Source organism: Physeter macrocephalus, chromosome 11 (assembly GCF_002837175.3).
Source record: "Physeter macrocephalus isolate SW-GA chromosome 11, ASM283717v5, whole genome shotgun sequence".
Taxonomy (NCBI): domain Eukaryota; kingdom Metazoa; phylum Chordata; class Mammalia; order Artiodactyla; family Physeteridae; genus Physeter; species Physeter macrocephalus.
Genome location: NC_041224.1, coordinates 49,947,534 through 49,973,195, shown reverse-complemented (window position 1 = coordinate 49,973,195; position 25,662 = coordinate 49,947,534). Strand labels below are relative to the sequence as shown.

General features: G+C 37.3%; 2 long non-coding RNA genes across 4 annotated transcripts in view; one reads left to right on the top strand and one right to left on the bottom strand.

The window, feature by feature from the left end:
- The window catches only part of LOC114487229 (uncharacterized), a 35,324-nt gene extending 31,504 nt beyond the window's left edge, over nt 1-3,820 (top strand). Inside the window, exon 3 of the long non-coding RNA XR_003682155.2 lies at nt 3,764-3,820. This is a non-coding gene — a long non-coding RNA (uncharacterized lncRNA). The remainder of the gene's footprint in view (nt 1-3,763) is intronic.
- LOC114487228 (uncharacterized) overlaps nt 1-25,662 on the bottom strand; it is a 58,624-nt gene that overhangs the window by 32,360 nt on the left and 602 nt on the right. For all 3 annotated transcript variants that reach the window (XR_008618563.1, XR_003682153.1, XR_003682154.2), the window contains exons 2-3: nt 22,071-22,188; nt 19,025-19,169 (exon numbers count right to left, since the gene is read on the bottom strand). This is a non-coding gene — a long non-coding RNA (uncharacterized lncRNA). The remainder of the gene's footprint in view (nt 1-19,024; nt 19,170-22,070; nt 22,189-25,662) is intronic.

Below are 25,662 nucleotides of genomic sequence, written 5' to 3'. Positions count from 1 at the left end.
CCTACACTCCCTGAAACTGTCTTGGCAGTGGTCCAGAGGACAGGCTGTCTAATCTAGATACAGAATCTGGTTTCTTTCTCAAACCACAGTATTAGCAAATTTCATTGGAATTTCTGAAATTAGCGGTGATGCCTGAATTTGGCTCCATTCCCAGTCTAAGTTTTTTTATTAGGTATGATGAGGTATATACCCTATAATTCCAGGCAAGTCCCCACATGTCACAAAAGCTGGAATAAAACTTTATGATGACTCGGGGGAAGAATCCAATGAATCTGAGGCCTAGATTTTTGTTTTGAGATTGGATATATGATGGTGTACTTTTTCTGAGACTGAGAAGCAATTTAGTGAGGTGGTTGCACGGAAATGTTCTGTTTTGATTTTTAAACTCTTCTCTCATACCCCAAATCCAATCCCTCATCAATCCTGTCATTTCTACCTCAAAATATGCCCTGATTCCAACACTTCTCACTAATCCACCACTTCCCCCTGTGTCAGGCCAGGGTCACCCACACAGAAAATCATTTGAAAGAGAGGGGATTTAATTCAGGGAACTGGTTACACAAGTGATGTAAGAAGTGATAACCCAAAGAGGATGGTGGGGCAACCCAGAGATTAACTACTGTAGGAAGCTGCTGCCGTTTCTAGGCTGGCAGGACAAAAGGAGAAGAGGTCATGGTCACCCAGAAGAAGCTGGATCCATGGTGATACCATATGGCAGGAACTGGAGCCATTCCATCCCTACTAGAAATGCTGCCTGTGGCAGAGATAGAGAGATCGAGAGAAAGAGAGAGACAGAGAGAGAGGGAAAGAAAGAAATGACCTGGCTTCCCCTGTTCCTCCCCTCCCATCTCCAAACAGTGCCTAAAGCCAGCCAGAAGCCAGTTGACAGGGAGTCTGGAAAGTGCAGAAAGCAGAGACCAGCCAGCAGAGGAAAGGAAGGGAGAGGAATGGGTGTGACAGCAAACAGCCCCAACTGACTTATACCCTGATTCAAGCCACCATCATCTCTTGACTGGGCTATTACAATAGTCTCTTAAGTCTTTCCCTTGCTTCCACTCTAACTTCTCCTGCTGTTAGGGTAAGACTAGGCTACTGTAACTAAGAGACAGAACAATACCATGGCTTATTGCTTAAAGAAAAATATTTCCTGGGACCTCCTTGGTGGCACAGTGGTTAAGAATCTGCCTACCAATGCAGGGGACACAGGTTCGATCCCTGGTTGGGGAAGATCCCACGTGCCGTGGAGCAAATAGGCCCATGCGCCACAGCTACTGAGCCTGCCCTCTTAAGCCCTCATGCCACAACTACTGAAGCTCGTGCGCCTTGAGCCTGTGCTCCGCAACAAGAGAAGCCACTGCAATGAGAAGACGAGCATCACCTGGGAACTTGCTAGAAATGCCAATTCTTGGGCCCCATCCCTGGCTTACTGAATCAGACACTCTGTGTGGAGCCAGCAATCTGTTTTAACAACTTGCATTCTCAAGTTGCTCTAATATACTAAACTTCCTCCCAACTCAGGGCCTTTATATCTCCACCCTCTACCTTATGTTCTCTTCCTCCAGACTTTTATGTTATTTAGGTCTCTGTTCAAATATCACTTATTTGAAGAGGACTTCCTTCCTGCCAACCCTACTCTGTTCCCCTCACTAGTATGTAAGCTGGCAACAGTGGATTTGTCCTGTTCAATTCTGTATCTCCAGCACCAAAGACAGTGCCTGGCATATGCTAGGCAAAGTATATGTCAGATGAATTAACATATTACATAAGTAATGTTAAAATTAGTTTTGTATTCTAAACAGTACACTGATAAATACAAAAAGAAATACAAAAAAGAGAAAAGACAGTTATAGTCAGAACTTTACAGACCACCTACACTTCTCCTTTCATCCCTTTAACCTGAAGCAACACACACGATAGCAGTTTAGGTGTATCTAGAAATATTTTAAGGGTAAATATCGCTAATCATTTCTATTTCTTTTCAAGGTTCGTCCATGTTGTAGCATGTATCAATACTTCATTTCTTTTTATTGCCAAATAATACTGCATTGTATGAATATACAGGCATACCTTGGAGATATTGTGGGTTTGGTTCCAGACCACTGCAATAAAGAAAATATTGCAATAAGGCAAGTCACACGAAATTTTTTGGTTTCCTAGTGCATATAAAAGAGGGATAAATTAGGAATTTGGGATTAGCAGATACAAACTACTATATATAAGATAGATAAACCACAAGGTTCTACTCTATAGCACAGGGAACTATATTCAATACCTTGTAATAAACCATAATGGAAAGCAATATGAAAAAGAATATGTATAAATATTTATAACTGAATCACTTTGCTTTACACCAGAAACTAACACAAGATTGTAAATCAACTATACTTCAATAAAAAAATTATCTTTACAGTATACTATAAGTGTGCAATAGTATTACATCTAAAAAAACAATGTACAAACCTTAATTAAAAAATAGTTTATTGCTAAAAAATGCTAACAATCATCTGAACCTTTAGCAAGTTGTAATCTCTTTGTTGGCAGACAGTCTTATGTCAGCGTTGATGGCTGCTCACTGATCAGGCTGGTGGTGTTGCTGAAGGCTGGGGTGGCAGTGGCAATTTCTTAGAATAAGTCAACAATGAAGTTTGTTGTGTCAGTTGACTCATCTTCTCATGAACAGTTCCTCTCTTGCATGTAGTGCTATTTGATAGCATTTACCCACAGTAGAACTTCTTTCAAAATTGGGGTCAGCTCTTTCAAACCCTGCCACTGCTTTATTAACTGAGTTTATGTAAATTCTAAATCTTATCTTGTCATTTCAACACTCTTCACAGCTTCTTCATCAGGAGTAGTTTCCATCCTAAGAAACCACTTGCTTTGCTCATCCATAAGAAGCAACTGCTCATCCATTCAAGTTTTCTCATAAGATCGCAGCAATTCAGTCACATCTTCAGGCTCCACTTCTAATTCTAGTTCTCTTGCTGTTTCTATGACATCTGTAGTTACTTCCTCCACTGAAGTCTTGAACCACTCAAAGTCATCCAAGAGGGTTGGAATCAACTTCTTCCAAACTCCTGTGTATTTTGATATTTAAACCTTTTCCCATGAATCACGAATGTTCTTAATGGCATCTAGAATGGTGAATCCTTTCCAGAAGGTTTTCAATTTACTTTGCCCAGATGCACCAGAGGATCACTATGTGGAAGCAATAGCCTTACAAAATGTATTTCTTAAAGAATAAGACTCAAAAGTTGAAATTACTCCTTGATCCATGGGCTGAAGAATGGATATTGTGTTAGCAGGCATGAAAACAACATGAATCTTATTGTACATCTCCATCAGAGTTCTTGGGTGACCAGGTGCAGTTGAGCTTTGATTCATTCAAGCTGATCTTTGATCCATTTATGTCTTTGATCTGTTTTGAGTTAAATTTTGTACATGGTATAAGGTAGGGGTCCAACTCTATTTTTTTGCATGTAGATATCTAGTTGTCCCAGCATCATTTTTTGAAAAGTCTTCCTTCCTCATTGAACTATCTTGGCACACTTGTTGAAAATCAATTGACTGTAAATGTGAGGGTTTATCTCTGAACTCTGAATTCTATTCCATTGTCTATCCTTCTGCCAGTGCTTCTGGTCCTTTTAATCAGTGTCCATTTGGTCATATATTAGTGTCCATTTAACTGCATTTACAAACATATGCTTTATTCTAAAGCAATTTTATCTGCTTTTTTTTTTTTCATTCTGTAACCAACCAAATGTAGTCAGCTTCACCATCTTAGCGGAGAGGAAGACTCAAACTTATAATAAAGACAATGTCCACTACTTCAAATGAGTCGAAACTTTTCTGAAAACCAAAAGAAGGAATTGGATGATTTCAACCAGAAGAACAGTAATGTAAAAGTTATGATTGCCTCATCTGGATCTCAAATGTGGTAGCTATCTCCTTCTTAGAAAAGGAGATAGAGACAAGAAGTTATAGGCGCAATGTAACTGAAATATTTGGAGACGCTTTTATTACTTGGTATTGTTAGTGAAAGGTTTTACTATTCTGATGAAACTTTAGCTGATTAGTCTTCCTGCCTTTCTGACAACATAACTTATTGTACTTGGGAAATTGTGGTGCCACATTCCGCCAACACTCCTTCACTCACTCCCACCCCCGCTCTTCTCATGTCCGAGATCCTAGAGTTGCTCCCATACAAACAAATCATGCAGATGAAAACAACTGCTCTCTCTCTTGTACCAGAAGAAAAGGATTAATTCCACCCATTTTGAAATTGGAAATTAGTCTCATCAGATGTAGCCTTGGACACCAACCTAAAGTAATTTTATTTCAACAAAATCAAACATGTAAGATATGCTATGGTCAATACTTTCTTTCTGGACAGAGAGAACTTCAAGTGATAATACTGTAGTATCTTAATGGGGCTTGCCTCATTTGGGGGAACATTATCTTATAAGAGTTTTAATTTAATTGTGCACAGGATACCTTTTCAAGTACATTTTCAGTTTTCAAAACCATGTGTTATTTACAGGAAATAGAATTCATGTGTTTTTGATTCATTTACACTTAACTCATTAAAAAATTCCTGTTAAATCACTTGGTATTCAAGGACTTTTCAGCTTTCTAAATAAGTTTCCAAAAGCCTTCTTAAAGATATGAAATGGCATTAAATAAATACGTACATGAGTTTCCAAACCATGTTCATAACTTTTCTTTAGAATTTTGTGCCTTTAATTAGTAAAATGTGCTTTTCTACTATTTGGAAAGAGATTAATGTATGAAAATACACCATGTTTCAATGTGAGAAAACCTAAATTTACAAATAAAAAGTTTTAAATACCATTAGACAATCAATTAATAATTTAACGATTCACATTTTGCTACAAATAAATATCAGATACACATCAGAAACTGAGGAGGAAGCAAGTGAATGAGGAATTATTGATCACTTCTTGGGTGCTACGTACTGGGCTTATGTATATACATAGAATTTAATCCTTAGGAGATAAATATTTTCATCACATTTTCACAGATGATAAAATTGAGGCTCAGACAAGCTAATCTTCCTAAAGCCACATAGCTAGTAAGACAGAGCCAGGATTCCAAAGAAGGTCTGTGTGATTCCCAAGTCCGTGTTATTTCTGCTATCTATGCATCCCACCAGATTTGAAGTTAAGAGATCTGGTTTCAAATTACTGTACTTTTAGCATATACTAGCACTACGAGCATGAATAAATCTTAGCTTCCTTGACTATAGCACAGGAACAATAATACCCACCTTATAAAACTTTTATTGCAGTAAATGAGATAATGCACATATGAACATGCCTGGACTGAGTTGAGTTGGTTCTCTTGCCTCCAGACTTGCCCCATTTCAGTAAATGTCTCATATAGCACAGCTTAACACTTTGAAGTTGCAGATTTCATGTCTATTCCATCTTCCAAAATTTTCATTGATTGCCCAGGACCTTCTACTACAATTAAAAGTTCATACTTATTTTGTTCTAAATTAACATATACAACTTTGTTGCCTTTATTCCCCCAATAAAACTTTAACTTCAGTCAGATTAATTTATCCCCACACTCATGAATCAACATGTACACTATACTTTTTAAAAATTTCAGTAAAATACACATAACACAAAATTTACCATTTTAACTATTTTTAAATTGACAATTCAGTGACATTAAGCAATTCACATTGTTGTACACCATCGCCACTATTCCACACTGTACTTTTCCAAGCAGCATTTCACCATACCCCACATTGAAAATTTCTTCTCAATTCTATTTATCCAACTCTTAGTCCTCTTCTAAGCTTGGACTCACATTGCATCATCTGTGAAATCTTCCCTTACTATGTTTACCTGACTCGTATCACAAGTTGAAAGGCAGTTTAGTATAATGGTTAAGGATATAGACTCTGGATCATATTGTTTGAGTTTAAATTCTAGCTTTGTTACCCCCTAACTATATGACCTTGGACAAGTGAATCAAACCATTAGTGTCCTAGGTATTTACCTGAATGATTTAAAAACTTCTCCACACAAAAGCCTGAACATGAACGTTTGTAGCACCTTTAATCATAGTTGCCAAAAACTAGAAGCAACCAAATGTCCTTCAGTCTGTGAATGAGTAAACAAACTGTGGTACATCCAGACAATGAAAATTATTCAGTGATAAAAAGAAATGAGCTATCAAGCCACAAAAACACACGGAGGAACCTCAAATGCATATTACTAAGAGAAACAATCCAGCCTGAAAAGCTTACATATTCTACAATTCCAACTATATGACATTCTGGAAAAGGGAAAGCTATAGAGGCAATAAAAAGAACATTGGTTGCCAAGGGTTTGGGGAAGGGAGGGATGAATAGGTGGGGCACAGGGGATTTTTAAGGCAGTGAAATTACTGTATGATACTACAATGGTAGATGCATAACATTATGCATTTGTCCAAAACTCAGAACTGTACAACACAGAATGAATCCTAATATAAACTGGAGATGACTGCAACAAATGTGCCACATTAATGCAAGGTGTTACTAATACGGGAAACTGGGGTGGTGGGGAGAAGGGATATATGGGAACTGTACTTCCTGCCCAATTTTTCTCAAAACCTAAAACTGTTCTAAAAAATAAAGTTTTTTCTGTTAATTTATAAAACAAACCACGAAATTAGAACTCAATAACAAAAAGCTGTTTGGGAAACCCTCAAATATTTGGAAACTAAATATCACACTCCTAAACAACGTATGTGTCAAAGGAGAAATCAAGAGGGATTTGAACTGAAGGAAAGCATTTTGAACTGAATGAAAATGATAACACAAATCAAATTTGTTAGATGCAACTAATTCTATACTTAGAAATTTATAGCACTAAATGCTTATGTTAAAAAATAAGAAAGGTCTCAATACAGTGACCTCAGCTTTCAATATAAGAAACTGGGAAAAGGCAAAGTCAAACTAAAAATAAGCAGAAGAAAGGAAATAATACAGGCCAGAGTGGAAATCGAAGAAATAGAAGACACAAACAATAGAAGAAATCCATGAAAACTTGGCTCTTTGGGAAAATTAAAAAAAGAATTAACAAGGCTCTAGCCAGACTGATTAGAAAAAGAAAAAGAAAGAAGACACAAATTAACAATATCTGGGATGAGAGAAGAAACATTAATACAGTCTTCAGACGTTAAGAGGATGAAAAGAATATTATGAGCAACTTTATGCCAATAAATCTGACAACTTAGGTGAAATGGATGGATTCCTTGAAAGTCAGACTGCCAAAGCTCATCCAAGAAGAAATAGATAACCTAAATACATGTATATCTATTAAAGAAATTGAATTTGTAATTAAAAACTTTCCCACAAAGAAAAATGCAGGCACATATAGCTACCCTGGTGAATTCTACCAAACATTTAAGGAAGAAAATAATACCAATTCAACATAAACTCTTCCAAAAAAGTGAAGAGGTCGGAATATGTCTCAGCTCTGTGGGGTCAGCAGTACCTGTTACCAAAACCAGACACAGGCATTAGAAGAAAAGAAAACCTTTCCTCCTTTTAGAGCTATATATTTTCTTTCTATTCTCAATCCTTCCAAAAAGAACCTAAAAATATTGGGGAAAATATTATTATTTTTTCCTTAAAATCAATGCAAAGCTGTCAAGGTAGTGAGGAAATTACGAGCCAAAATCTAAGAAAACAAGAGAATCTAGAGAGGTAAGCAGAGTACTGATGCACCAAAGCTGCTTCTATTCTGAAGGAACTTACTGATCTGGGCAGATTTGGGCTTTGCTTTTAGCAGTTTCATTCATGGAGAAATCAGAAGTCAACACCCAGGGCCTGGCCAAGGTGGGGAGCCCCACAGAAGACCCCTTCCCCACTGAAGCAGTGTCACCCTCAGAGTAAAAGAAAACGTGAAATATATCTACCCTCTCATATACCCAAGGTACCGAAGGGAATATTGCTCTGGCACCAAGAAGAACACATGTAAATAGAACAGGGGAAAAACACCTCCATGAGAGATTGTGGCTGTGGGCTCACACTCCCCCAAAACTTTAGACCTGGATTTGGATGGTGCAGGGAACGTGGAGCCATGAACTTGGATAATTTGGCCCTGAAATGGTAGAAGAAAATCCTCTCTGAAAGAAGGTACATTCATCCTAGACCTCGAAGAATCCTTGCAAATAATACTTGAGGGACAATAGCAGTGCACAGTAAAACACACACACACACACACACACACACACACACACACACACACACACACACACACGGAAAAGATCCCATGAGAAAAACTACAGAAATAAACTACAGCAGATATTGGAATTATCAGACAGAGGTTCTTTTTAAAACCTGGCTTATTGTATTTAAAGAAATAAAAATCATATTGAAAATATCTGAATATTCTAAAAAGTGACTGATCAGATTTGAAAAATAAACAATAATATTATACAGAAATGAATACAATATGTGAAATTTCAAAATGAGTGGATAAATATAACATCACATTAGAAGATATTTTAGAAATTATGCAGAATGCAGCATAGATAGACAAAAAAGATGGGAAATACAGAAGAAAAGTTAGGAAACATGACCAGGAGATTTACGATTCATTTAATCAGAGTTCCAAAAGGAGAAGAATAGAATGGAACAGAGGCAATGCTTGAAGAAATAATGACCAAGGTTGTTCTAGAACTGATGAAGAACCTCACTTCAAATGACTTGGCCATCTCACTATAGCTCTCAAATGTTTGCAACATGGGCTATTCCATTTTTAAAATACTGCTTCCTTTGTGCTATGAAAATTAGAAGCTTCCTTATGTGTTGCTTACCAGGTATGTCATTTAAAATGCCACTTTCATACTTGATAAATTGCAGCTCTAGCCATCTTGGACCAATATTACATTCAAAACGCAGGCAAGTGTCAGGGGGCTCTTCCATAATAAGAAAGTAACAGTACTTACATCTTGATGCTCTATGGATGTTTCAGTATAAAAATATTTTAATGGCAATGTGTGGTGGTGGTATTTACCATTTTCCAGACCAAAATTATTGCTGCCATGCTTTATGGTGTGTAACTCTAGAACATCAGTTATCCATTTGTCTGTAGTTTAGCGGGGACACAAATGAGTTTCTAAAGACAATCTCATTCTCATTTGTAGTACTTTATTTCTTTGGTTCAACTCCAAGTACTAGGTGGAGTCACTTCCTATGTAGACAGAAAACATCAATGCTACCCCCAGCTCTGCTGATTATTAAAACATAAGGCTCTCAACTTAATTAGTGACAATGAATAGGTGTATTCTATTCTCATGGGGTTAGTCTTAAATTCAGAGCTGTTCACTATTTTTCAAAAGCTCAGATTAAAGAAACGCTCAGAAGGACTACCTTAAGAATGTGTAATTCATCCATTTCTTCGGATACGCTGAAATCTACTCCCGGATTAAGGCATACCATATATAGAAAGAAAATTATTTTCTGGTTTGAATTCAAGCATAGTTTTGCTTTCCCAAGAAAGTTGTTTGCTTTTTGCATTAGGATAATATGAAACTTTTCTAACCTTCCTCCTGTTTAACTCATTTTTAAATTTTTAACTTATTTGATTTTGCCATATTGCTTGTATCTTTATATACTTTCTTTTTTGAAACAAAGAATTGCTTACATACAATTCAAAACATTAATTAATTAACATTAATTAATGTCTAAAACATTAAATTACATTAATTATCTAAATATTTTTGCACCCAACATCAGGGCAGCTAAATATATAAAGGCAGTACTAACATAACTAAAAGGAGAAGTAAACAACAGTATAATAATAATTGAGGACTTTAATACTGGCTAGATCAGACAGAGAATAGATAAGGAAACAGTGGATTTGAACAACACTATAGACCAAATGGACCTAACAGACAAATAAACATTCCATCCAGCAGCAGTAGAATACATTCTTCTCAAATGCACACAGATCATTCTACAGGATATATCATGTTAGGCCACAAAGCAAGATTTAACAATTTTAAGAAGATTGAAATTATACCACAATGGTATGAAACTAGAAATGAATAATAGGAGGAAAGCTGGAACATTCGCAAATACATAAAAATTAATAGCACACTCCTGAACAACCAATGGATCAAAGAAGAAATAAAAAGGGAAATAAAAAAATATCTTGAGACAAATGATAATGGAAACACAACATACCAAAACTTATGGGATGCATCAAAAGTGGTTCTAAGAGGAAAGAAGTTTATAGTGATAAGTGAAAGAAAAAGAAAGACCGCAAATAAATACCCTAACTTTACACCTCAAGAAACTAAAAAAAGAACAAACTAAGCCCAAAGTTAGCAGGAGGAAGGAATTAAGGAAGATTAGAGCAGAAATAAATGAAAGCGAGAACAGGAAAACAATAGAAAAGCTTAGCAAAACTAAAAGTTGGTTCTTTAAAAAGATAAACAAAATTGGCAAATCTTTAGTTAGACTAACGGAGAAAAAAAGAGAGAAGACCCAAAAATAAAGTTATAAATGAAAGAGGAGACATTACAACTGATACCACAACACAAAGGATCATAAGAGACTACTATGAACAATTGTATGCCAACAAATTAGACGACCTAGAAGAAATGGTTAAATTCCTAGAAACATACAACCTACCAAGCCTGAATCATGAGGAAACAGAAAATTTGAACAGACTAAGAGAGAGTAAAGGGACTAAATCAGTAATCAAAAATCTCCCAACAAAAAAAAGTCCAGGACCAGATGCTTTCACTGTTGAATTTTACCAAACATTTAAAGAAGAATTAATGCCAATACTCAAACTCTTCCAAAAAAGTAACGAGGTAGGAATACTCTCAGACTCATTTCAAGAGGCTAGAACTACCCTGATACCAAAGCCAGGTAAGAAAACTACAAGAAAAGAAAACTACAGGACAATAACAATGATGAATACAGATGCAAAAATTCTGAACAATATACTAGCAAACTGAATTCAACAGCACATTAAAATGATCATACACCATGATCAAGTGAAATTAATTCCTAGGATGCTAGGACGGTTCAACATATGCAAATCAATAAATGTGATATACCACATTCAAAAAATGAGGATGAAAATCATATGATCATCTCAATCGAGGCAGAAAATGCATTTGACAGAATTCAACATCTATTCATGATAAAAACTATAAACAAATTAGGCCCACAGCTCACATTATACTCAAAGGTGAAAGACTAAAAGCTTTTCCTCTAAGATCAGGAACAAGACAAGTGTACCCACGCTCACCACACCTATTCAACATAGTAATAGTAGTTGTAGCCAGAGCAGTCATCCAATAAAAAGAGATAAAAGGCATCTGAATTGGAAAGAAAGAAGTAAAATTATCTCTGTTTGCACATGACTTAGTTTTATATGTAGAAAATCCTAAAGACTCCATGTAAAACTATTAGATCTAATCAATGAATTCAGTAAAGTTGAAGGATACAAAATCAACATACAAAAGTTAGCATTTCTGTACACTAACAATGAATTATCTGAAAAAAGAAATAAATAATCACACTTACAATAGCATCAAAAACAATAAAATAGGGACTTCCCTGGTAGTCCAGTGGTAAAGAATCCACCTTACAATGCAGGGGATGCGGGTTCAATCCCTGGTCAGGGAACTAAGATCCCACATGCCGCTGGGCAACTAAGCCTGCACGCCACAACTACTGAGCTTGTGCGCCTCAAGTAGAGAGCCTGCATACCGCAAACTACAGAACCCATGTGCTCTGGGACCTGCGCGCCACAACTACAGAGCTCACACGCCCTGGAGCCTGCGCACCACAACTAGAGAGAACGACGACCCTGCACTCTGCAACGAAAGATCTCACATGCCTCAGCGAAGATTCCATGTGCTGCAACTAAAACCCAACACAGCCAACAATAAATTAAATAAACAAATAATAAAATAAATCTTAAAAAAACACACACCAAAACTCAGGAATAAATTTAACCACGGAAATGAAAGATCTGTACACTGAAAACTGTACGACACTGATGAAAGAGATTGAAGAAGATACAAATAAATGAAAAGATATCCTATGTTCATGGACTGGAAGAATTAATATTGTTAAACTGTCATCTACAGATTCAATGCAGTCCCTATCAAGATCAGTGGCATTTTTCACAGATAGAAAAACTCCTAAAATTCATTTGGAATCACAAAAGACCCTGAATAGCAAAAACAATCTTGAGAAAGAAGAACAAAGCTGGAGACATCATCCTTTCTGATTTCAAACTACATTACAAAGCTATAGCAATCTAAACATTGGTATTGGCATAAAACAGACACATAAACTAATAAAACAGAATTGAGAGCCAGAAATAAACCTGTGTATATATGGACAATTAATATTTGACAGGGGAGCCAAGAATACTCAATGGAGCAAAGATAGTTTCTTCAGTAAATAGTGCTGGGTAAACTGGATATTCACAATTGAATTAAAATTAGACCCCAATTAACAGCACTCATAAAAATTAACTCAAAATGGATTAAAGACTTAAATGTAAGATTGGAAACCATAAAACTCATAGAAGAAAACATAGGGTAAAATCTCCTGGATATTGGTTGTCACACTGATTTATTTGATATGACACCTAAAGCATAAGTGATAAATGCCAAAAAAATAAGTGTAACTACATCAAACTAAAAAGCTTCTGCACAGCAAAAGAAATGAGGAAAATGAAAAGGCAAACTATGGAGTGGGAGAAAATATTTGTAAACCACATATCTAATAAGGGGTTAATATTTAAAATACATAAGGAACCTATATGACTCAATAGCAAAACAAAAAACCCCACAAAAAACAAAAAGACAAAACACAACAAATAATCCAATTAGAAAATGGGCAAAGGATCTGAATAGATATTTTTCCAAAGAAGACATTCAAATGGACAAATGAAAAGGTGCTCAACATCACTAATAATCAAGGAAATGCAAATCAAAACCACAATGGGATATCACCTCACACCTGTAAGGGTGGCTGTTATCAAAAAGACAGATAAGAAGTGCTACTGAGGATATGGAGAAAAGAAAACCCTTGCCCACTGTTGATGAGAATGTCATTTGGTGCAGCTACTATGGAAAACAGTATGGAGTTTCCTCAAAAAAGTTAAAAATAGAACTACCATATTATCCAGCAATTCCATTTCTGGATATATATATTTGAAAGAAATGATATCACTGTTTGGAAGACATATCTGCACCTCCACATTCATTGTATTACTATTTACAATAGCCAAGACACAGAAGCAATCTAATTGTCCACTGTTGGATGAATGGATAAAGAAAATGTGGTATATATGTGGAATGAAATAGAATTCAGCCACAAATAGAAGGATATCCTGCCATTTGTGACAACATGGATGAAACTTGAGGGCATTACACCAAGTTAGATAAGTCATAGAAAGACAAACGCTGTATGATCCCACTTATATGTAAAACATAAAAAACCCCAAACTCAAAGAAACAGAAGATATATTGGTGGTTGACAGTTGGTAAGTTTAAGCCCTAAAGCAGTGGTAGGGTACTGGATATAAATAGACAGATATATTTACCTAATTACTTTAAGTGGGGGGAATGGATGAAGGTGGTCAAAAGGTACAAACTTCTAGTTATAAGTTCTGGGGATGTAATGGACAGTGATGTACATTGTGTCTGTAATTAACAATATGTTTTGTATATTTGAAAGCTGCTAAGAGAGTAGATCTTAAACATTCTTATTACAAGAAAAAAAATGTAACTATGTCAGGTAATGGATGTTAACTAAACTTATTGTGGTGATCATTTTACAATATATACTTAACCTAAAATCATTATGTTTTACACCTGAAACTTACACCACGCCACATGTCAATTATATGTCAATAAACTGGAAAAACACTGATATCATTTTTGTGAACTCTTTGTCATTTATCTTTCATTATGATGCATAACTATGATTATGTATATTATTGAATGTTTTGGATGAAATGTGTTATATCTTTATTTGATTAGTAAATGCTGTTCATGTGTACTCAGTCAACAGATTTATGGATTATACTACGTACATCCACCTGCTATCACTTAGAAATATTATCACTTATAGTAATTAGAGAAATACATCTGTCTATGTATATCCAGTACCCTACCACTGCTTTAGGGCTTAAACTTAGTCACAGAGACAGGACATATGCATAGTTTTGAACTCTGTTTATTGACATGACCACTTTGATTCAGTTGTTACAGACTCATCAAAATGGTCATGGTCGTGACAAAATATAAACTCACTTTTGTTGTTTACACCTCATTCCTTATACTCACTTCATCTCTGAGCCTCATCCCGTTCCTGATCTTTATTCCAACTGATGACGTCAGTAATTATGTGAGAAAAGTCATTTTGTATATTTTGTCAAAACAAGTATATGGGTTTCTATTTTAGTCTGTACCAAAATGCCCCCTAGTCAAGATGATTGAATCAAAATTTTACTCGGGGAACTATTAATAAAATAAATGTCAAATTAATTTAACAGTTTTTTATTAAATTTCAACTATGGTTTAGGTATTTGGTGCATGGGGGTGACGGTGAGATACTACCAAATAAGCCGAAATTTGAAAACATGGAAATTAATTTAACATTTGAAAATAAAACTAGTAGAACCCACACATAATGTAAGTAACCAACTATCTATAGAAGCAGTAGAAGAGTTTGTATATAAATCTATAACTAAGGAGTTTTAGAAAGAATGAATTGAAATGAAATTCACTGAACATATTTATTATGAGCTGGTCCTGTGTTGAGGAGCATCCAAAACCCTAAGTAAGATAAAAAGAGAGTACTCGTGGGAAAGAATGGTTGTATTGCCATGCAATAATTCAATCCAGCTTTAATAAAATCAATTTTACTATATTTTGACTGAAGAAGAAAATCCTTTAATAAAGAAATGTTGTTCTACAAGCCTTCTATAGTGGTAAAAGACTTCCAAATTGCAGTTTTTTAGAATGCTTGCCATTCATTCATTTATTTGTTTATTAATTCATCAAACATTCATTGACACTGGTATAGGTTTTGTAATAACCACTGGAAATGTAAAAGCCAATAATACACAGTCTTCACTCTCAATAAGCTTCCAGTCCAGTGGAGAGCAACAGACAAGTAAACTAACAATTACAATATAGGCTGATTATTACTATAGCTATTAATAATTATATACTATGTTAGTCAGCTATAGATGGAATGCTGCATAAGAATGCAGTGACTTAGAATGGAGGAAATATTTGCAAATCGTATATCTGATAAGGGGTTACTACCCAAAATATATAAAGAACTCAAACAACTCAAAAGCAAAAAACCAAACAATCCAATTTAAAAATGGCCAGAGGATCTGTTTAGACATTTTTCCAAAGAAGAAATACAGAAGCCCAACAGGTACATGAAAAGAAGCTCAGCATCACTGATCACTAGGGAAATGCAAATCAAAACAACAATGAGATATCACCTTATTCCTGTTATACCATGTGATCCAGCAATTCCACTTTTGGGTATATATATTTGAAAGAAACGATATCACTGTCTTGAAGAGAGAGCTGCACCCCCATGTTCATTGCAGCATTATTTATAATAACCAAGCTATGGAAACAACCTAAGTGTCCACTGATGAACGAATGGATAAAGAATATATATCATATATATATATACATTCATACACATACAGGAATATTGTTCAGCCATAAAAAAGGATGAGATCTCACCATATGCAACTATATGGATGGTCCTTGTGGGCATTATGCTAAGTGAAATAAGTCAGACAGAGAAAGACAAATACTGTATGATCTCACTTATTTGTAGAATCTAAAAAAGCAAACAAACCAAAAACTAAAAACCAAGCTCATAGATAGAACAGACTGGTGGTTGCCACCTGGTGGGGGTGGGAGAAATGTGTGAAGGGAGTCAAAAGATAGAAGCTTCCAGTTATAAAATAAATAAGCCATGGGATGTAATGTACAGCATGGCCACTATAGTTATTAATACTGTATTACATATTTGAAAGTTCCAAAGAGAGTAAATCTTGAAAGATTTCATCACAAGAAAAAAAATTTGTAACTATGTATGGACAGATGTTACCTGGATTTATTGTGGTGATCATTTCACAATATATACAAATATCAAAACATTACATTCTATACTTGAGCTAATATATGGTTTTATGTCAATTATACCTCAATTAAAAACTTAAAAGGAAAAAAGAAAATAAACAGAGTCCAGTGACTTAAAATAGCAAGCTTATTCCCTTGCTTATAGTTCTGTGGGATGGCTCCAGGGTCTGAGCTCTCCAATGAAGACTGGGTACAGGGCAGCTCCATGTGTCCCTTGTCTTTGGACCAGTGGCTGCTTAAGATATGTGATCTGCTCCATGTGTCTCACTCTGGGCCCCAGGCTGAATAATCATCAGCAACCTGGGACATGCTCTTCTCATAATTGGAGCACAGGAGAGCAAGCTCAAACACTGAAGCATATTTCAAGCCTCTGTTTGAACTGCAAATGCTGACATCCCATTGGCCAAAGGAAAACATATGATCAAGCCCAACACCAGTAGAGCAGGACAGTTTACTTGGAGTATACAGGAGGAAATATTTGCTGAACAAACTCACAAATACAAAGTGCAGTGGGAGAGAGCAGAGAGGGTATTATATCAATCAAAGTTCTTGGTTGTAAACAATAGAAAGACTCTGACTTATTTACACAGAAAAGGAATTTATTAAAGAGCTATTGGTTAGTACATAAAGTCTCTTGGAAGGCTTAAAAACCAGTCTCAGAGACTATGCATCCAGAACAACTTTCTAAATCACACAGAACTAGACTGGAAAGGAACTAGTACAGACACTCCAGCTCAAAGTACCTATACCACTATTGCTACAATTACTGGCACTATTGCCTCTAGAACTGGTTTTAGGTGCCTTCCCTACTGCTACACATTGTCAGAGTTCTGCCCCAAAAACCCCAACTCCATACTTTTTTGTGCCATCAGCTTCTAATTCATAATCTGGGGTAGAGGTGTTTGATTGGCAGATCCTAGATCACGTGCACAAGAGAGATGGGAAAGCAAGTAGCTAGCATTTTTAGTTTCTCTGGAGGTAGCAGCTGCTGTCACATAAGAATGGGGAGTATCTCAAACATAAGTAGGGGACTCAGATGCTATGTAGCAAAAAAAGGACGAGAAGTTTTGATTACAAGCTAGCAAATGAGGGCAGAGATATCAGGGAAGGTTTCCCAGAATAGGTAAGGTTCAAGTTAAATCTTGAATAAATAGGAGCTAGAAAGTTGAAGAAGGGTAACATGAATAAGGAAAACATGCTACATTTGAGAATCTGCAAGTAGTTCAGCATGGCTCAACTACAATGTATAGGGATGGATGTGGATGAAGTGGCAGTGAGATCAGGTTGATGAGAGAAAATGGGGAAAGATCATAAAAAGCCTCCGTACGTCATGTTAATTCATCAGGTTGTGGTGCAGGAAATAGAAACTACTTTAGGTATTTCAGACAGAAAGGTATTTAATAGAGGAAAATGCCATATTAGGAGAAGGGCTGGAGGCATAGAAGTCAAGGGGCTGCTATGATTTCAAAGCTGAGATCCAGGGTTCGGGAAGCTGCTGCTGCCGCCATTGATGTTGCCTCAATTGCCTCTCATGTCTGTGGGGCTGGTGAATAGATACTAGAACTTAGCTACTGCAATTGCCTCTAACAGTCACCTCTTCATAACCTTACTTGCCAGGAGAAGTTACAATAAGAGAAGATAGCTTCTACCTCATTTTCAGAGGTAGAACCAGATTTGGCAGAACCTGCTATACCTAGCACTCTAGCAGCAAGGCTATATGGGGTATATATTGTAGTTTGTAGCTTTCCATCATCTCCAGTTAGAAGGAGAGTAGGATGGTGACTCAAGTAGCCAATCCATAGTATCTAGCCCATCATGTTAAGGAGCACAATTTTTTCTTAAGAACTATGTAAAAAAATCGATGTATTTTTAAAGCATGGACGTTACATACTTAGATTTGCTTTTTTTTTTTTTTTTTTTAGATTTGCTTTTTAGAGAGGTGTCTTAATGACACTGGAAGGAATTAATTTGGAAGTATAAAATAGAAGATTTTTTTCACTCAAATGAGATAGTGCAGAGGAACTAGAAATCAAGAATAGGGAAAGGGGGACTTCCTGGTGGCACAGTGGTTTAGAATCTGCCTGCCAGTGCAGGGGACACAGGTTTGATCCCTGGTCCAGGAAGATCCCACATGCCGCGGAGCAACTAAGCCCGCACGCCACAACTACTGAACCTGCGCTCTAGAGCCCGCAAGCCATAACTACTGAGCCTGTGTGCCACAACTACTGAAGCCCACACACCTAGAGCCCGTGCTTGGCAACAAGAGAAGCCTGCTCACCACAACAAAGAGTAGCCCCTGCTCACCACCACTAGAGAAAGGCTGTGTGCAGCAAGGAAGACCAATGCAGCCAAAATTAAATTTTAAAAAAATAATAAATAGATATTAAAAAAAAAGAATAGGGAAAGGGTTGGAAGGTAAAGAAGGTAAAGAATCTTCAGATCTTGGTAGTGGGTTTATTGGTTATGGTGGGCACTAGAGAAGGAGAAGGAGAAGCTGAGGGTTACTCCTAGGTTTCAGGGTTGGAAAATTGGAGAGATTGTGATATGGTTCAACACAATGGAATAGATAAGGAAAAAGAGAGGGAGCATAGTGGATTAAGTTTTAGAAATGTTGACTTTTTTGGTCCCTGTTGGACATCTAAATGGGATTGTCAAGTACGTGATAAGATATATGGCTCTGATGCTTTGAAGATATAAATTCAGGAATCATGAGTATAGAAATAAAAGTCACTGTCCTAGGAAAATTCAGTAACAATGTAGTTGGATAACTCACCCTAGCTACTCAAACAAATAACCCCCAAATCTCAGTGACTTAACATATTAAGGTCTATTTATTACTCACCTCATGGTCTCATGGTCTACTGTAGACTGATGTGTTTGGTGGGGGAGGTGTTTCTCTTCCAACAGTCATTCAGAAATTCCAGGTTAGTTATACCCAGTGCAGTCTTCCAGGGATTCAAAATACTCTGGTGGATCCTCTGTACCAACTGAAGAACAAAAAGATCTTAGAAGATGTTAAGTGATTTTGGAGACCGGGCTAGAAGTGATGTTAGAATACAGCTATTCAAACTATCTATAGCAAAGGACGACTTCTTAAAAATTTTTCCAATCTACTGCAGACTATTACTTTTGTAAAAGACAATAAAAATGTTGTAAGAATGTAAAATTTCTATAAAGGTTTCTAAACACTTTCATTTGCTGTACTTACCTTGTTATGGATCAGAAACAAATTAGTCATAGAATGACACTGGTCTCTGAACTACACCCTCAGTAGCATTGGTGTAAATTGCTTCTGATGACATTCCACTGCCCTGAACTAGCCATATGCTGCCACGTGAATGTAAGGGAAATTGGAAATGTTCAAAGGAAGAAATGAAGTGATGGTCTCTAATTCAATCCACCCTTCTGGTCCCAAATATTCATTTTTTTCTTCCTCCGTCATGCTGACCCATCTCCAAAATATATAATCCAAAGTCTCATCAAGTCATTGCATGTAGCTTAAAATCCCAGATTTCTCCATCAGATGTAGATATGACTTCTCGTGGTCTGGTGACCTATAAACTAAGAAAAAATATATATACTTCTCTCACCAGACTTACACCCAATATACAATGGTATATTGAAATGAAGGATAACTGCAAAAGACACCCTTGTTAGGAAAGGAGAAGAATGAGAGACAAAGTAGTCACTGCTCCATAGCAATTCTGAAATCCTGGTTACAAATCGTTTTTAAGGCCCTCTATTCCAGGGGTGAAGAAATTTCCTTAATTAGGTGATTAAGCTCTAATTCTTCCTTTGGGGAGATTCTGTATTAGTCAGGGTCTCCAGACAAACAGAAGCAATAGGAAATTATCTATTTATCTATCAATCTATCTATCTAATAAATTTCCATGTATAATATCTATATATCTGTATATACAGCTAGAGAACCAGGAAAGCTGGTGATATAATTCAGTCCCAGTCTAAAAGCTGAGAACCAGGACACCTAATGGTGTAAGTCCTGGTTTGAGTCCAAAGGCCCACGGCTGATATCTAAGGGCAGGAAAAGGTGGACATCCCAGTTCAAGCAGACAGAGCAAATTCACCCTTCCTCTGCCTTTCTTACTCTATTCAACCCTCAAGAGATTGGATGACACCTACCCACATTGGTGAAGGCAATGTTCTTTATTCAGGCTACTGATTCAAATGCTAATCTCATCTGGAAACACCCTCACAGACACACACAGAAATAATGTTTTACCAGTTATCTGGGCATCCCTTAGCCCAGTCAAGTTGACACATAAAATTAACCATCACAGACTCTTTCTCCATTTCCTCTGGCTCTACCCTTGGGAAGTTTTCCTTGTCCATAATCTTCCATGGCCATATCTGAATGAGAGTTTGCTCTCCTTGGAAACTGCATAGTTTTCATACTTGAAGAGCCTGGGGGTCAACCAAAGATGGTTTTATAGCTTAATCAATTAAAAATAATTTCAGATTAGGGGCATGGTTACTTTGGCAATACAATTTCCTCAAAAAATGTAGTAGTGTTGTGTTCCATTTGTTTCCACTCAGTTCAATATGCCGTTAACAACACCTGAAATTCTTTCTTAGTCTGTTTTAGACTGAGTTCCCCAGAAACAGATCCTGAGAAGAGGAGTTGTGAACAATGACTTACTAAGAACATTGCATAGCAATAGGAACAGCAGAACAAGGGAGAAGAGGAAATCAAGTGTATCACTCAGGATCCAGTTAGGAGACAGAAGCATACTAGTTATTTTAGCAAAGAGAATTTAAAATAAAGAATTGTTAAAGACAAAAAGAGAACATTAAATATTGTGGATGTAGCAACTACAGGAAGCAGCGACCACCTCTAGGGCTGAGGGAACAAAGAGAAGATGGTTGAATGACTAACACCATTTTAGTCAGTTGGGCTTGCTATTACAAAAGTACCACAGACTGGGTGGCTTAAACAACAAACATTTATTTCTCACAGATCTGGAGGCTGGGAAATCGAAGACCAAGGTTTGGCAGATCTGCTCTGGTGAGGACCTGCCTCCTGGCTTGTAGACAGCTCCCTTCTTGCCGTATTGAGAGGGAGAGGGAGAGGGAGAGAAAGAGAAGAGAGAGGAAGGGGAGGAAGAAGAGGAGAGAGGCACCTTCCAAAGGCCCTATCTCCAAATACCATCACACTGGGGATTAGGGATTCGACATAGGAATTTGGGGGAGACACATATATGCAGTTCATAACAAACTCTTAGAAGCCTGAAGGATTGGCCCCATGGAGCTGAAACTCAGACCTCTGAGAAAGGGGCACTGCTCAGCTGGTGCCGGAATCTCTGAGCTTGGAGGAGAGGTACCATAGAACTGGGACCCAGGCCTTTGAGGAGGGGGTGATGGTGGCTGGTATTGATATCTCTATGGGGGTGCAATGAGACTAGTTCTGCAAGCATTAGGAAAACTGTAAACTGGATTCTGCCTCTGCTACTGGAATGAACTGTTGCTGCTGGGACTAATGAAAAGTTGCTGGATACATCATGACAGGAACATAAAACAAATAGAAGTAAACAGGAAGGAGCAAGCCCTTTTCCTCTTCCAGCCTTTCAGTCTCCTTCAAGTGTCCTCTGTTGGCAGAACATAACAGGGAGCAGCTGGCAAAGCACAAAACTGGTTTGCAGATTCCCAGCCCCCAGCATTACAAAGCTGAGTTAAGAAGGGTGGCTTTGGATCTGGGGTAATAGCTTAACATGCACATAAGCAAGGATACAACTTTAGATAAAGAGCTACACAGGTAGCTTCAGCCTGATCCTACAGGAGAATTCTGGAGTGTAAATGATGCCTCCCATCCAAGACAGGGGAGTTAGGGATTTCACACTCCTGCATTTATTAGTCCTTAGTTAAGAGCTCACCCTATTTACCGGGCTGCCGGGCTAATTTCCCAGGTACTTCCAGTCTCTGTGAAGGCAGGCAAAATGGCTCCAATAGCCTGAGCATAGTCCTCTGAAAAAGAGCTGCAGGTCTTGGCTGCTGGAAGTAAAAGTACATTGAAACTTCAGGCAAAGGGGGCACTCAAAAAAAGGTGGATAAATATTCAGGAGTCATGGTTGAAGTACCAAAATATTCCCTCTGGAGACATAGTTCTAAAAGCTGCCATATTTCTCTACTTTCTTGATTAGATCTCTCTTTCTCTCGATTTAATTGCTGCTACTTTGGAGACATGCTGGTTAAAGGGTACAATTTTAAGATGAGTAAGTTCTGGAGATCTAATGTACAGCATAATACTGTATTGCGTACTTGAAATTTTATAAGAGTAGATTTTAAGCTTTCTCACTACACACACACACACACACTACGTGAGGTGATGGGTGTGTTAATTAACCTGATTGTGGTAATCATTTCACAATGAATATGTATATCAAATCATCTCGTTGTACATTTTAAGTATATATAATTTTGTCAATTACACCTCAGTGAAGCTGGAAACAAAAAATAACGGCTGCTACTTTGAGGCTATCTGAAACAATAGGCGCTATCTGAAATAAACATGTGTAATCTGATCTTTCCTAAAGGCTGAGTCATTTTCTTCCACTCCTACTGGGGCTTCCTAGCTCAAAGCCTTTTATGTAGAAGTATTGTGTTTTCAAACCTTGCAAGGCCCCCAGATGCTGGACTCTATTCCGTTTCAGTTCTGTTTGTAAATTGGTTAATTCTCTTCTATGCTAATCTCTTTCTGGTAATACCCTGTTAATCACATAAAAAAATCACCAACATCCACTATTAATATTGCTTTCTGAACTCTTCCCATAGAGCTACAAATTATGTACTTGTTCTGATCTGCTTTCTAATGTATTATGGGCAACAGTTTAGCCACTGCCTGATATGAATCTACAGTTATCCAGCCTACTACATTTCTTAATTCCTACATGACTGCTATGCTAAACTAATGCCACATATTTTAGATTTTTTGTTATAGTTGGCCACCATTTCTATTATTAATCCAAGTAGGTGATTGTTACTATTGTAACAAACAACCCAAAAATCCTAGTGTCTTAACCCAATAAAGATTTATGTTTTGCTCTAATCAGTACAGTGAGGATCAGTGCGGTGAAAGTGCTCTGTGTAATTATTAAGAGACCCAGGGTCCTTCCATCTAATATTGCTGCCATTCCTTAGCTCCTCAGAGTTTTCTGTATCTGGCTGACTGATGTGCAAAAAACAAAAAGGAACTATAAATCACTGGAGGTTTTAAGGGTCAGGTTTGGATTAGGCAATCACTGCTTCTGTCTATGTTCCACTGGCCAGAAATAGTCACACAGCCTGATGTAGAAGTAAGGGAGCTAGGAAATGTGGATTTCCTGGATATACAGAGGAAGATAAGATGGTGAATATTTATCATTGTCTCTACCAGTTAGGATGCTTTCAGTTGCAGATAACAGAAAACCAAACTAATATTGGCTTTGTCAGGGAGGAAATGCTTTCTCTCTACCCTCTTATAGTTTTGGGGTACCTGCAAATTAAACTGACAAAAGACAGGTTAGCAAGAGAAAAGAGAGATTTTAATCACATACCATGTATGGGAGTTCACAAAGAAATGTGACTCAAAGGGGTAGTTAGAATTTGGGGCTTATATACTATTTTAATAGATGAAGGGGAAGGGGAGAAAGGCATTTATGTGAAAACAAATAACTTCTTAGAAGGGGAGCGAGGGAGAGAGGGCATTTTTGGGAAAACCAATGACTTTTAGGAAAGATAAATGGGCCCTTAAGAGAATAGGTGGGAGATATGATAGTTTGTGACAATGTCTGTTTAGGTGTGGTGACAATTCTCATAGTCTCTAGCCATAAGTCAATCTTCCCTAGTTGCTCCCTGGGAGATTTATGACAATTGAGTTCTTTTGGAAGACTCTGCTTTTAGGCAGATAAGTGATTTCAGGAACTCAAATACCTTTGGTTAGGGACTTCCCTGGTGGTCCAGTGGTTAAGACTCTGCGCTCCCAATGCAGGGGGCCCGGGTCTGATCCCTAGTCAGGGAACTAGGTCCCGCATGTCCCAACTAAGAGCCTGCATGTCACAACTAAAAGATCCTGCATGCTGCAACGAAGATCCTGCGTACCACAGCTAAGACCTGGCGCAGCCAACTAAATAAATAAATACTTTTTTAAAATGCCTTTGGCTAAAAATAATTTTTATGCCACAGTGGCTTATTTTGGACCCCTTAGGCTTAAACAGAAAAGGGAATTTATTGGCTCATAGAGAAGTCTAGCAGCAGAATGGGGTTCAGGTTGGGTTTGATTTGGAGGTTTATGATGCTCTCAGGGATTGACTTCCTTTTCCTGTGATTGATTCGCCCAGCCCTTCCTCCTCCACGTTAGCTTTACTCTCAGTTGGCTCTCAGTAGCACACACACAAGGAAGGTTGTAGTTTTTCCGGTATTCACATTCTAATGCCATATCATCCAGAGAAAGAATGAACTTCTCTTTTGTTCACAATCAAACAAAAATCCTGGTCTTCACTCTGATTGGTTTATGAAACAACTGGTTCAAAGGGAGGTGAGGCTAGCTGTACTATAGTTTTAGGCTAGTTGTACTATTTTTGGAGTTGGGGTTGTGGTGATGATTATTCCACCCGAATTTGGGTGAACACAATAGAGTTGTGGAATAGAACTGGGAAATCATCTATATCCGTGACAGTCAGGAAAGAGTGGCACATGATCTCACTTAAGGGGAATGAGTACTGTGAGGATACTTAGCCCGTACAGAATGTAAAGGGGCAGAAAATATAACAAGTCAGAGGAAGCACTTAAAAATAATGGGAAGGTATGGATAGTGTCAAGAGAACCAAGACAGTTGTGTTATAGATCCAAGGGAGGAGTTTTGAGAATGAAGTAGTGAAATAAATCATTCAATTTGTTGATTTCATACTCACCAGATATCCTTTAAAATGTGGCTCTCATGTAAATGTTCCTTTTGAGTAAAAATGTGTACACAGTTTTCTGGTCTTCTTGGCAGTTATGAAGAATTTGGTTTATATATCAGTCTCTAGTAAGTCTGGTTGGCATGAATCATCCCACTGGATTTACATTAGCTCTGGTTACATGGGACTGAGTGAACTGATGAGGATGATTATAATTTTTGTGACTTTCTGTTTGAATAAAAAAAATAAAAATCCCCCCTCCCCCCAAAAAATTAGCTCTGGAGGCTAACAACATTAACTTTCTGTCTCTGCAAACTGAGGACCAGACTGTAGAATACAGAGTGAAATTTTAAGTTCACTTTCATACTGTAACACCCTTTGCTAACCATTAGGAACTATATTTGAAACATCTGAAATATAATGACTTAAGAATGCTCCAAGATTTTTGAACTTTTAGCTTTCCATGTTTGCTGTTTTGACTATTCTCTTTTCCTATGAAACTTATTTGCAGTGCCTACAAAAAAGGGAAAGCTGGGTGGACTATCCCTGGCCCAGCTGGGAGAAGAGTAGGTCATGGTCATCTGTAGCC